At 34.4% G+C, this 12,071-nt stretch overlaps 1 pseudogene; it reads left to right on the forward strand.

Moving 5' to 3' along the window:
- The window catches only part of LOC139868127 (protease Do-like 2, chloroplastic), a 56,832-nt pseudogene that overhangs the window by 22,497 nt on the left and 22,264 nt on the right, over nt 1–12,071 (forward strand).

Genomic DNA, 12,071 nt, shown 5'->3' on the forward strand with positions numbered 1-12,071 from the left:
CCAGACATTAATGCGCCAGATTATGAAATCAAAGGACAAATTCTACACATGGTGACTAATCAATGCCAATTTAGTGGTGCGCCGAAGGAAGATCCAAATGAACATCTACGTACCTTTAATAGGATCTGCACACTATTTAAAATCCGAGAAGTGGAGGATGAACAAATATATCTCATGTTATTTCCCTGGACTTTAAAGGGAGAAGCCAAAGATTGGTTGGAATCGTTACCTGAAGGGGCGATTGATACATGGGACGTTTTAATTGACAAATTTCTTAAACAATTCTTTCCTGCATCTAAAGCCGTAAGACTTCAAGCAGAAATTGTTACGTTCACACAAAAACCAAATGAAACTCTATATGAGGCGTGGACAAGATATGGAAAGTTGTTAAGAGGATGTCCGCAACATGGTTTAGACACCTGTCAAATAGTACAAATATTCTATCGAGGATGTGACATCACTACAAGAAAAGACATAGATATAGCAGCTGGTGGTTCTATTATGAAGAAAACCGAAACTGATGCTTACAAAATTATTGATAACACTGCTTCCCACTCACATGAGTGGCACCAAGAAAAAGATATCATTAGATCATCTAAAGCAGCTAGAGCCGATTCTAGTCATGACTTAGATTCCATTTCGGCAAAGATAGATGCTTTCGAGAGACGAATGGAAAAGATGACTAAGGATATTCACTCAATACGAATTAGTTGTGAGCAGTGTGGAGGACCACATTTGACAAAAGATTGTCTCAGTATTGAATTAACAATGGAACAAAGAGAGAATATTTCATACATAAACCAAAGGCCTGGAAATAATTATCAGAATAATTATCAACCGCCAAGACCGATTTACAATCAAAACCAGAATTATAACCGAAATATTCCATACAACAACCAACAAGGTCCTAGCAATCAACAAGTATCCAATAATACTTACAACCAGCAAAAACCGAATTTTCAAAACAAACCACCACAACAAACCGATGATAAAAAGCCAAATTTAGAAGATATGATGACGAAGCTAGTTGAAACTCAAACGCAGTTTTTCACATCTCAAAAACAAACAAATGAACAAAATGCTCAAGCATTTAGAAATCAACAAGCTTCTATTCAAAATCTGGAACAGGAAGTAAGTAACCTAGCAAGGTTAATAGGTGAAAGAAAACCGGGAAGTCTACCTAGTGATACAAACGCTAACCCCCGGAATGAAACAGCTAAAGCTATTACCATAAGAAGTGGTACAACACTTAAACCACCTGAAATACCTGTAACTTCTGATGAAACCATTCCTACTCCACAAGAACCACAACCTGATCAAGATAAGGAAAAAGAACCGGTAGTTGAAAAGGTTAATGAAGATAACACAGTTAAGGATAAACCTTATGTTAAACCATACCAACCACCACTTCCTTACCCGAGTAAAATGAAGAAAGAAAAACTTGAAGCCGAGCAATCCAAATTCTTGGATATGTTTAAACAGATAAATGTAAATCTTCCTTTCATTGATGTGATTTCAGGAATGCCAAGATATGCTAAATTCTTGAAAGATCTAATCACAAATAGAAAGAAAATGGAAGAACTCTCGGCTGTTACTATGAATGCTAATTGTTCAGCAGTGCTGTTGAATAAGATACCAGAAAAACTATCTGATCCAGGAAGTTTCACAATTCCATGTTTTCTGGGTAGTCTTAGCTCAATAGAAGCATTGGCAGACTTAGGTGCTAGTATAAATCTAATGCCATATTCACTATACGCTAAACTAGACCTTGGAGAATTGAAACCAACAAGAATAAGTATACAACTAGCCGATAGATCAATAAAATATCCTAGAGGGATAATGGAGAACATGCTAGTTAAAGTTGGTACTTTAGTATTTCCAGTAGATTTTGTTGTTCTGGACATGGAAGAAGATTCTCAAGTTCCTCTCATATTAGGAAGACCATTCTTAAACACGGCTAAAGCAATGATAGACGTGTTCGGTAAGAAACTGACCCTAAGTATAGAGGATGAGAGTGTTACCTTTTCAGTGGATAGAGCCATGCAACAACCACAATCTGCAGATGATACATGTTATTATATTCAAACTATAGATGCACATGCAGAATTATTAGAAGAATTTCCAGAATTACAAGGAACAGGAGAATGTTCTTTAGGAGAAGGTAATGAACCAATTGATGAAGCTGAAATGTTAGCTACACTTATAGCTAATGGATATGAACCAACAACAGAAGAAATTCAAATGCTAAAAGAAGAAGACAGATATCGATATAAATCATCGATAGAAGAACCCCCGAAATTAGAGTTAAAGCCACTTCCAAACCATTTGGAATACGCTTATTTACATGGTGAATCTGAATTACCTGTAATAATATCGTCTTCTCTTACTGAAAATGAGAAATCACAACTCATTTCTGTGTTGAAAGCTCATAAACCAGCCATTGCATGGAAGATTCATGATATTAAAGGAATAAGTCCTTCGTATTGCACACACAAAATCCTTATGGAAGAAGGTCATAAAACGTATGTGCAACGCCAACGAAGACTAAATCCTAATATGCAAGATGTAGTTAAGAAAGAGATTATTAAACTGCTAGATGCAGGTTTGATATATCCAATCTCTGATAGTCCATGGGTAAGCCCAGTTCAATGCGTGCCTAAGAAGGGTGGCATGACTGTCATTACAAATGAGAAAAATGAGCTTATTCCTACTAGGACTGTAACAGGATGGCGTGTATGTATTGATTATAGAAAATTAAATGACGCCACCAGAAAAGATCACTTTCCCTTACCTTTCATAGATCAAATGTTGGAAAGATTAGCCGGAAATAGTTACTATTGTTTTCTAGATGGATTTTCCGGATATTTTCAAATTCCAATAGCACCCGAGGACCAAGAGAAAACCACATTCACGTGCCCTTATGGTACTTTTGCTTACAAACGCATGCCATTTGGACTTTGTAACGCCCCTGCAACCTTTCAAAGGTGTATGATGGCGATTTTTCACGACATGATAGAAGAATGCATAGAAGTATTCATGGATGACTTTTCAGTCTTTGGTGATACATTTAAATCATGTCTAGTTAATCTGGAACGAATGCTAATTAGATGCGAAAAATCAAATCTAGTACTTAATTGGGAGAAATGCCATTTCATGGTTAAAGAAGGCATCGTTCTTGGACATAAAATTTCAAAAGAAGGAATTGAAGTGGATAGAGCTAAAGTAGATGTAATTGCCAAACTTCCACATCCCACAAATGTTAGAGGAGTTAGGAGTTTTCTAGGGCATGCCGGTTTTTACCGACGTTTCATAAAAGATTTTTCTAAAATTGCCACTCCTATGAATAAACTCCTAGAAAAGGATGCGCCATTCATCTTTTCAGATGAATGTATCAAATCTTTTAATATTCTTAAAAAAAAACTCACTAATGCGCCGATCATGATAACACCAAATTGGAATCTACCATTTGAACTAATGTGCGATGCAAGTGATTTTGCAATGGGAGCCGTTTTAGGACAAAGGATTGAAAAACGATTTCAACCTATATATTATGCTAGTAAGACATTACAAGGAGCACAAACAAACTATACAACTACTGAAAAAGAACTCCTTGCTATTGTCTTTGCTTTTGACAAATTTCGATCATATCTCGTTCTAGCAAAAACGGTGGTCTATACCGACCATTCTGCTCTTAGATACCTATTTTCAAAACAAGATGCTAAACCAAGATTAATCCGTTGGATCTTACTCTTACAAGAGTTTGATATTGAAATCAGAGATAAAAGAGGAGCAGAAAATCTCGCCGCTGATCATCTTTCTCGTCTTGAAAATCCCGAATTAGAAGTTCTAAATGAATCGGCCATACAAGACAACTTTCCTGATGAATATCTATTGAAAATAGATTATAAAGAAATCCCATGGTTTGCAGACTATGCAAACTACTTAGTTTGTGGATTCCTTGAAAAAGGATTATCGTACCAAAGACGAAAGAAATTCTTCAGTGATATAAAACACTATTTCTGGGAAGATCCACATCTGTTTAAAAGTTGTCCCGATGGAATAATACGCCGATGTGTATTTGGAGATGAAGCTAGTAAAATTTTAAACCATTGTCACACATGACCAACAGGAGGGCATTATGGGCCTCAACTAACAGCAAGAAAAGTTTATGAAGCTGGATTCTATTGGCCTACAATTTACAAAGACGCACACCTTCTTTGCAAATCTTGTGATGCATGTCAAAGGGCCGGAAAAATAAGTCAACGTGATGAAATGCCACAAAATGTCATCCAAGTATGTGAAGTATTTGACATTTGGGGTATTGACTTTATGGGTCCATTTCCAAAATCTCATAATAATCTATATATACTCGTAGCCATTGACTATGTATCTAAATGGGCGGAAGCACAAGCTCTCCCAACTAATGATGCACGAGTTGTAGTCAACTTTTTAAAACGTCTTTTTGCAAGGTTTGGAACACCGAAAGCTTTAATAAGTGATCGGGGTACTCATTTCTGTAATAATCAACTTGAGAAAGTTCTTAAAAGATATGGAGTAACTCATAAAATCTCCACCGCATATCATCCACAAACAAGTGGACAAGTTGAAAATACAAACCGAGCTTTAAAACGTATTCTAGAGAAAACCGTAGGATCAAATTCGAAGGAATGGTCCATTAAATTGGAGGATGCACTCTGGGCTTTTAGAACAGCCTACAAAACTCCAATTGGAACCACACCTTTTAGACTTGTTTATGGAAAAGCATGTCATCTTCCAGTAGAAATTGAACACAAAGCATTTTGGGCTTTGAAGACATGTAATCTTGATTTACATAAAGCCGGACGTCTACGATTAAGTCAACTAAACGAATTAGAAGAATTAAGACATGAAGCATACGAAAATTCGTTAATCTATAAAGAAAGAACGAAGAAATGGCATGATAAAAGAATCAGAAGTTCAAAAGAATTTAAAGAAGGAGACAGAGTTCTTCTTTTCAATTCACGATTCAAGCTATTTCCTGGAAAATTGAAATCAAGATGGTCTGGACCATTCATAGTCAAAAGAGTTTTCCCATACGGAACGATAGAATTAATAAATTCAAATGGGATTGAATTTAAAGTTAATGGTCACAGAGTTAAACATTACATACATGGTCCGATGGAAGTCGACAACGAAGTTAATCACAATTTCGACACCACAGCTAACTAAGTGTGGGGAGAATCAAGTCTTTACAGGATAATATATATTTCTGTTAGAGTTAGATTGTCTGTTTTCGTGTAGTTCTCGAAAATGGAACCCGAATGGTCTTTCCCTAGCAGACCCTAAAGAACTAGTCTTCTCCCCCCATTCTGAATTTTTATTTTTTTAGGTTTTTACGAAATGAAGACTGCCTGTGAACTAAACCATGGTCTAATGCTACACGCTTTGATCACTAAAAGAAATAATGATATACTACCGAGCGAATTAGTATCAGTAATCAGAGAAAGAATGGACGGAGTTAGAAAAGAATCCAGATGCGAAGATAATAAGTTACAATTTGGTAAAGGAAAATCAAAATCCGCAGCGAAAAGAAGAGCACGACACCTAGAAAGATGTCACAAATGCGGAAAATGGTCACATGGAGGTAAATGTTCAAATAATCAAACCTATTCAAATACCGAATTTGTTACTTTATGCAGAGACGGACCGTTCATATGTTTAGAAGAAAAGACACTGAATGCTCGAGGTTACGCCTATGCAGCCATGGAAAATCAATTAAACCGACTATCTTATGAATGGAATAGATCATATAACTAAGAAATCTATTCCACAGGTATGTCTGTACAGTTTTTATTTTTATTTTTATTTTTAACCTTTTGATAATAAACGCTAATTTATTCGCTAAAAAGTATTAAATTGGTATTGAATAAAATTAGGTTTGGCGACCGAAATTATTGATATCATTCAAAAATTTATTACATCACTGCGAAATTTAACGTTTATTCTTAAGGTATAAATATCTTTAATCAATCAACCCAAAATATTTCAAAAATTCGTCATGAGTTAAATTAGGTCTTGGAACCGAAATTACTTTACCGAAAAGAGGGCGCATATTTTTGATAATATTTGATTGATTAAAGTGGGATAAAAAGACAAAAAGATTTTTAATTTTATTTTTACCATATTTTTAAAATTAATATTTAAATCTTAAATTAATATTGTAAACTTTGTAAAAACAATATATTTAAAATTGTAAATATTTGAAAAATTAATATAAGTTTGATATGAATTTATGAATTTTTAAATTAAGTTTGGTGTGAATTTTTAATTTTTAAAATATAAATTTTTAATTTTATGCATTTCAAATTTTGAGTTTGGTGTGAATTTTAAATTTTTAATTTTGAATTTTATATTTAAGTTGTGTGAATTTAAAAACAAAAATTTACTTTATCTCATTAAGTTAAAAATATGATTTATAAAATTCGTCGTAAGTTGAAGATTAGGTCTTTGAACCGAAATTGCTTTACCCGAAGGAGGGACGAGAACTTTTATTATCATTATTTTTAATCTTATTAATTTAAAGTATGCCAAAAAAATTAAAAAACCCAAAAATCTTAGCTTTTAAAACAATCGCTACTAAAAGACAAATTTTAAAATTTTGTCGAGGGACGGACTAGGACATCGATCCGAAACGACCTCGTCCTAAATAACAAGGGAAACAAAATTTTAAAATTAATTTCTTAATTGTTTTCAAAAGTTAATGATTATAAAAAAAAAAAAAAAAAAAAAAAAACAAACTCCGCGACTCGCGGAGTTTGAAGTTCAAAACCTCCGTGACTCGCGGAGGGACCAAAAATCAGAAAAAAAAATAAAAGAGCTGCACGATCAGTTTCACTCCCCCACACAAACACACCCGAATTCTGCACGCGAAAAACCCCGAAAATACACCCAAAAACACCCCAAAAATCCCAATTTTTAACCGTTAATCACCAAATTTTTTGCTAAAATCATGTTGAGAAGGATGCTATCTAAGAATTACTCAAGAAAAACGGTAAATTTCTACACCTAAACACCATTTAATTCGAAATTAGGTGTTCTTGAGCTATTTTTTCCCCAATTTGATTTTGATGCTTTTTAGTGTAATTAGACTTAAATTGTTTATGTATTATGCTTGTATAACCTAGATTGATGCTGTTTAACATGATTAGAAGCCTTAAACTTCAAATTTTGAATAATCTAGGGTTTGTGTTCTTGAGCAAATTTGGGGCTTTTTGATATAAACAGGTTATGGCCGATTTTTGTCATGAATTGTTGCTAAATTGAGTAGTGTAACATGTCTAGGTAGTTAAATGATCCAAACTTTGAGCCTAAACATGATTTTGAGAATTAAAGTGGACTTTTCAAGTCCAAAATTCATGAACTTGATTTTTGAAAGATAATGCCATTTGAGACTTGTTTGATTGCTAGTAATGATTATTTTGACATGTTATTTGAGTTGAATGCTTATGAACTTGGCGAAAATTTTCGTATATGCTTATTTGAAAAAGTGTAGATTTGATAAAAATGTGAAAATAAGCTTAAGTTTGATATAAATTGATAATGTCATTGTAATTATTTTGATTGATGATTTTGCTGACACTAATGCATATTTGGATGCACAAAATTTGTGTTTGATGTGTTTTGCAGAATGAAAGGGGTGAATCTTCATCCCAAGCCCGCAATGCTCCTGCCGAGAATTTGGAACAACAGGAGGTAGATAACTACTACAAGCAGGATGTACCTCATCTAGTCATGACCTTTTCAGATATGCACTTGGAAGAGTTGCACCCGAACCTGAGATTTGACAGACTTTGGATAGATTATCCAAAATATCAACGGGGTTTGCATACTCTTCACTCTAAGGTTGTTGAGGTACCGAGGGTCATAGAATGGGGACCCTTAGAAGCTGTAGAATTGGCCGGGCCAATTAGGGAATTACTAGTACAGAGGTATGGTAATTCTTCTTTTAATGACTGGATATGTTTATTCACCATACGCAGACCTGTATATAAAGTATGGTGTGAAGAGTTGTTATGTAGTATAGAGTTGAATGATCGGGTAGCTAGTTTAACCGATCGTTCTTTTATTAGATTTTTGTTAGGCGGTTCGATGCGCCACATGTCTTTACTGGACATGGCTCAGGCTTTACGTATATATACGCCTGAGGAGTTAGCGTCTGCCGATTGTAGAGGATTGATACTAAACGGTAGAAAGATAGATGAGAATTTTGATACACACGGTGTGTGGAGTCAAATGACAAGCCATCACCGTTTCAAAGGGGGAAACTACTCTTATTTGGATATAGATAGAGCCGAATTAAGAGTGATACATAGGTTTTTAGCTAATTCGATTACACAAAGGGGTAAGAACAAAGAAAAAGTAAATGAACAAGATTTGTTTTACCATATGTGTATTCGAGACCCACAGAGCGCTGTAAGTATACCATATTGTGTGGGTTATTATTTATCAGCTATGGTTCGGGGGATGCGTCCACATAGCATAATAGGAGGTGGTATTTTTATTACTTTGATTGGTGAATATCTCGGTGTGGATATAAGTCGGGGGGGATTATTACTAGAAGAGCCGGAACCCCGCGATACTATAGGTTTAAATGTATACCATGGTGCGAAAGTTTTGAAAAGGCGAAATAACGCCGCAGTACGATACCATGGTAGACATCCACAGGTGAAGAGAAACCAGGAACAAGGTAATGTAGGAGGGGGGAATGAGATGCAAGAAATGCATAGGTTTATAGCTTCTCAGGAATACGAAAATGCTAGACAGAGAGCATTTGAAGATTGGCAAGTTCATCAGAACCAGATCATAGCGCATTGCCAACATATAGGTAGAAACTATATTCCTACACCGAAACCCGTCTTCCCTCCTTGGTCGATAGAGATGCAGCCACCATATCCTACGTATAACCCTGCCGAAGCATTCTATAGCACTTATGGTTATGCCTGGAACCCCTATTGGTACCAATATCATCCTTAGTTTACTTATTATTTTTTTTGTAATTTGTAATTATTGATATGTTTAATATTTTTGTTAATATTGTAATCATTTTTATAATTATCTAACTTTTATTCTTAGACTTTAATAATTTTTGAATGTGGGGTAATATACCAAACTTCAAAAATATGTATATATGTTTGCAGTTTATCTTATGTACACAACAGGGTAAAACAACGCATTTTCAAAGACTGGCATTAAGTTCAGCAAAAGCAACTAATTTTGACGACAAGATGCAAAATATATGTGAAATAACAACAAGACGGAATGAACAAATGATGTGCACCATTTATCATTCAGCAAACAAACGCCAATATATTTGGAAACTTTGGTAAAAATTTAATCATTTTCACACAAATCACCCTCAATAATTTAAATTGTTACTGATTTCTTGCAAATGAGGGCATTGCAAGATCTTAAGTGTGGGAAGGGGTTAAATTCTTTCGGATTTTAAAATTTTTTACTTTATACACTTGGTTACCATTAAAAATACTAGTAAAGCAGTAGTTGTATTAGAATCTAGTGCTCTCTGATAAAAAAGAACAGCCCTAGTCTTATATACTGACTACCCAATTCTAGTAAAAATTTTCAAAATTTTCAATTAAATGAATTCAAAATCATGTTTATACATATTTATGAACGATAAAACTAGGTTTTAACACCGAAATTATTGTTACCTCGGAAAGGACATAAATTGAGAAACAAACTAAAATGTTAAAATTCATTTAAAATGGAATAGAGGACGATAAAAAGAAATATAAAAAGCCAAGTGTGGGAAAATTTACCAAGTTATTTTAAACATATGTCACATATATCTGTAACAAATAACTGAAAATACTTTTGCTTTGGACTAAACTAAACTGTTTTACCCGATGAAAGAAAAGAAGAGATGGATCTACACGATGAATCAATTCCATCATTAAAAGGAAGTAAAGTCTTCCGAAAAAGAAACGCGCTTCTTGATTTAGGTCATGAAGTTGTCGTCCAGACCAGCTGTAGGTTGACGAAAAATCTAGAAAAGTCATCTCTAAAATCAGCAGGAAATCCACGGACCTCAGCATTAAACAGGGTCGCCAAGTGGTCAGATTTATCCTAACCATGAGAAGGATTTATCTCGTACAATGGGGGGGCACCATGCAAATTAGCTGGATAAAACTAATGAATCAGATCCCCAGAAAGGATAATCTCCTTAAAGATTAAAAATCAGCTTTTAAGACTGATATTACTCAATCCTAGAGATTGACCTTAAAGATTGAGAATTCAAACTCATGGAATTCAATGATATCTAAACTCGAGCTTAAACGAGAAAATATTTTGATCAAAATTACAAACCGATTTGTTTTCTGAAAACCCTATTTTCAATGCGTTCATTACCATTGAACGTAAAATCCTAGGAATTCACCTGGAATTCATTAGGTCACCTGAACTAAATCGGGTGTCAACCGTAAGAACGGTGGTTGCATAGCATGGTCAAAGACAGGACCTTGTGCCAGACCGAAAAATTATAAGGGTGAGCTTTACTATTGCTCCTACCAAGGATAGTAATTGCGTCCGACACGTTATAGACCATAATCAAAAGCATGTCACGGGACATTGCCTTAAACAGTTGCTTGTTCAACGCTTTCCTTTACAACCGGACGGTAGTTTGCCGAAAGGTAATATACGGGACAAGTAAACTGGACGTGTTGCTTTCCAAATACAAGGTTAGCAAGTGGGTGACACAAAACCGCAAGTTTTGAGCTAAAATTTTCAAATCTGAAACCAACCAAACCCACAAAAATATTTTGCAAACACCGGTAAAGGGTTATTCCGCAAAACTTATCTAGGGTAAAAACTAGATTTCAAAAGATCAAATGTTTTCATAAAGATCCAATTTCCTTAATGGATCTAAATTTTTATAGTCATGTGGGACTGTAAACCATATCGTTACTACCATTGTTTATACCGCCGTATAGAAATCACTGATGTACAAAGTGTGAAGAATAAAGAAGTGATTCTAGTATTTCAAGACGATATTGCTTGAGGACAAGCAACGCTCAAGTGTGGGAATATTTAATAATGCTAAAAACGAACATATATTTCATAGCATTATTCCTCAAGAAAGACAAGCTTTTAGTTGCAATTGTTCTATTTACAAGTGATATTCGTTTAAATAATAAAAGGTGAAGACAAAAGACAGATTCGACGAATTGAAGACGCAAACGACCAAAAAGCTCAAAAGTACAAAAGACAATCAAAAAGGTTCCAATTATTGATAAGAAACGTCTCGAAATCACAAGAGTACAAGATTCAAAACGCAAAGTACAAAATATAAAATTGTACGCAAGGACGTTCGAAAATCCGGAACCGGGACTAGAGTCAACTCTTAACGCTCGACGCAACGGACTAAAAATTACAAGTTAACTATGTATATAAATATAATATAATATATAATTAATTATATTAATTATATATATATTATATTTATATATATAAAACCGTCGGCAGAGAAACTCCAAGGGTGTGAGCTGTAATTTCTACCTCCGCGACTCGCGGAGTTTGAAGGGGTTTTTGCCGCGAGTCGCGGAGCCCCAATTTTCAACTCTGGCTATAAAGCAAACCGAATTCTGATCAAATTTCATATCTTATTTCTCTCATCTCTCAATATATACGATATATATATATATATAATTTATATTTTAATTTTAATTTTAATTTTAATTCTAATAATAAGGGTATGTTAGCGAATGTTGTAAGGGTGTAAGTCGAAATTCTGTCCGTGTAACGCTACGCTATTTTTAATCATTGTAAGTTATGTTCAACCTTTTTATATTAATGTCGCGTAGCTAAGTTATTATTATGCTTATTTAAAACGAAGTAATCATGATGTTGGGCTAATTACTAAAATTGGGTAATTGGGCTTTGTACCATAATTGGGGTTTGGACAAAAGAACGACACTTGTGGAAATTAGACTATGGGCTATTAATGGGCTTTATATTTGTTTAACTAAATGAAAGTTTGTTAATGTTAATATAAAGATTTACAATTGGGCGTCCCTATA

The sequence above is a fragment of the Rutidosis leptorrhynchoides genome, chromosome 9, assembly GCF_046630445.1.
Source record: "Rutidosis leptorrhynchoides isolate AG116_Rl617_1_P2 chromosome 9, CSIRO_AGI_Rlap_v1, whole genome shotgun sequence".
NCBI classification, from domain to species: domain Eukaryota; kingdom Viridiplantae; phylum Streptophyta; class Magnoliopsida; order Asterales; family Asteraceae; genus Rutidosis; species Rutidosis leptorrhynchoides.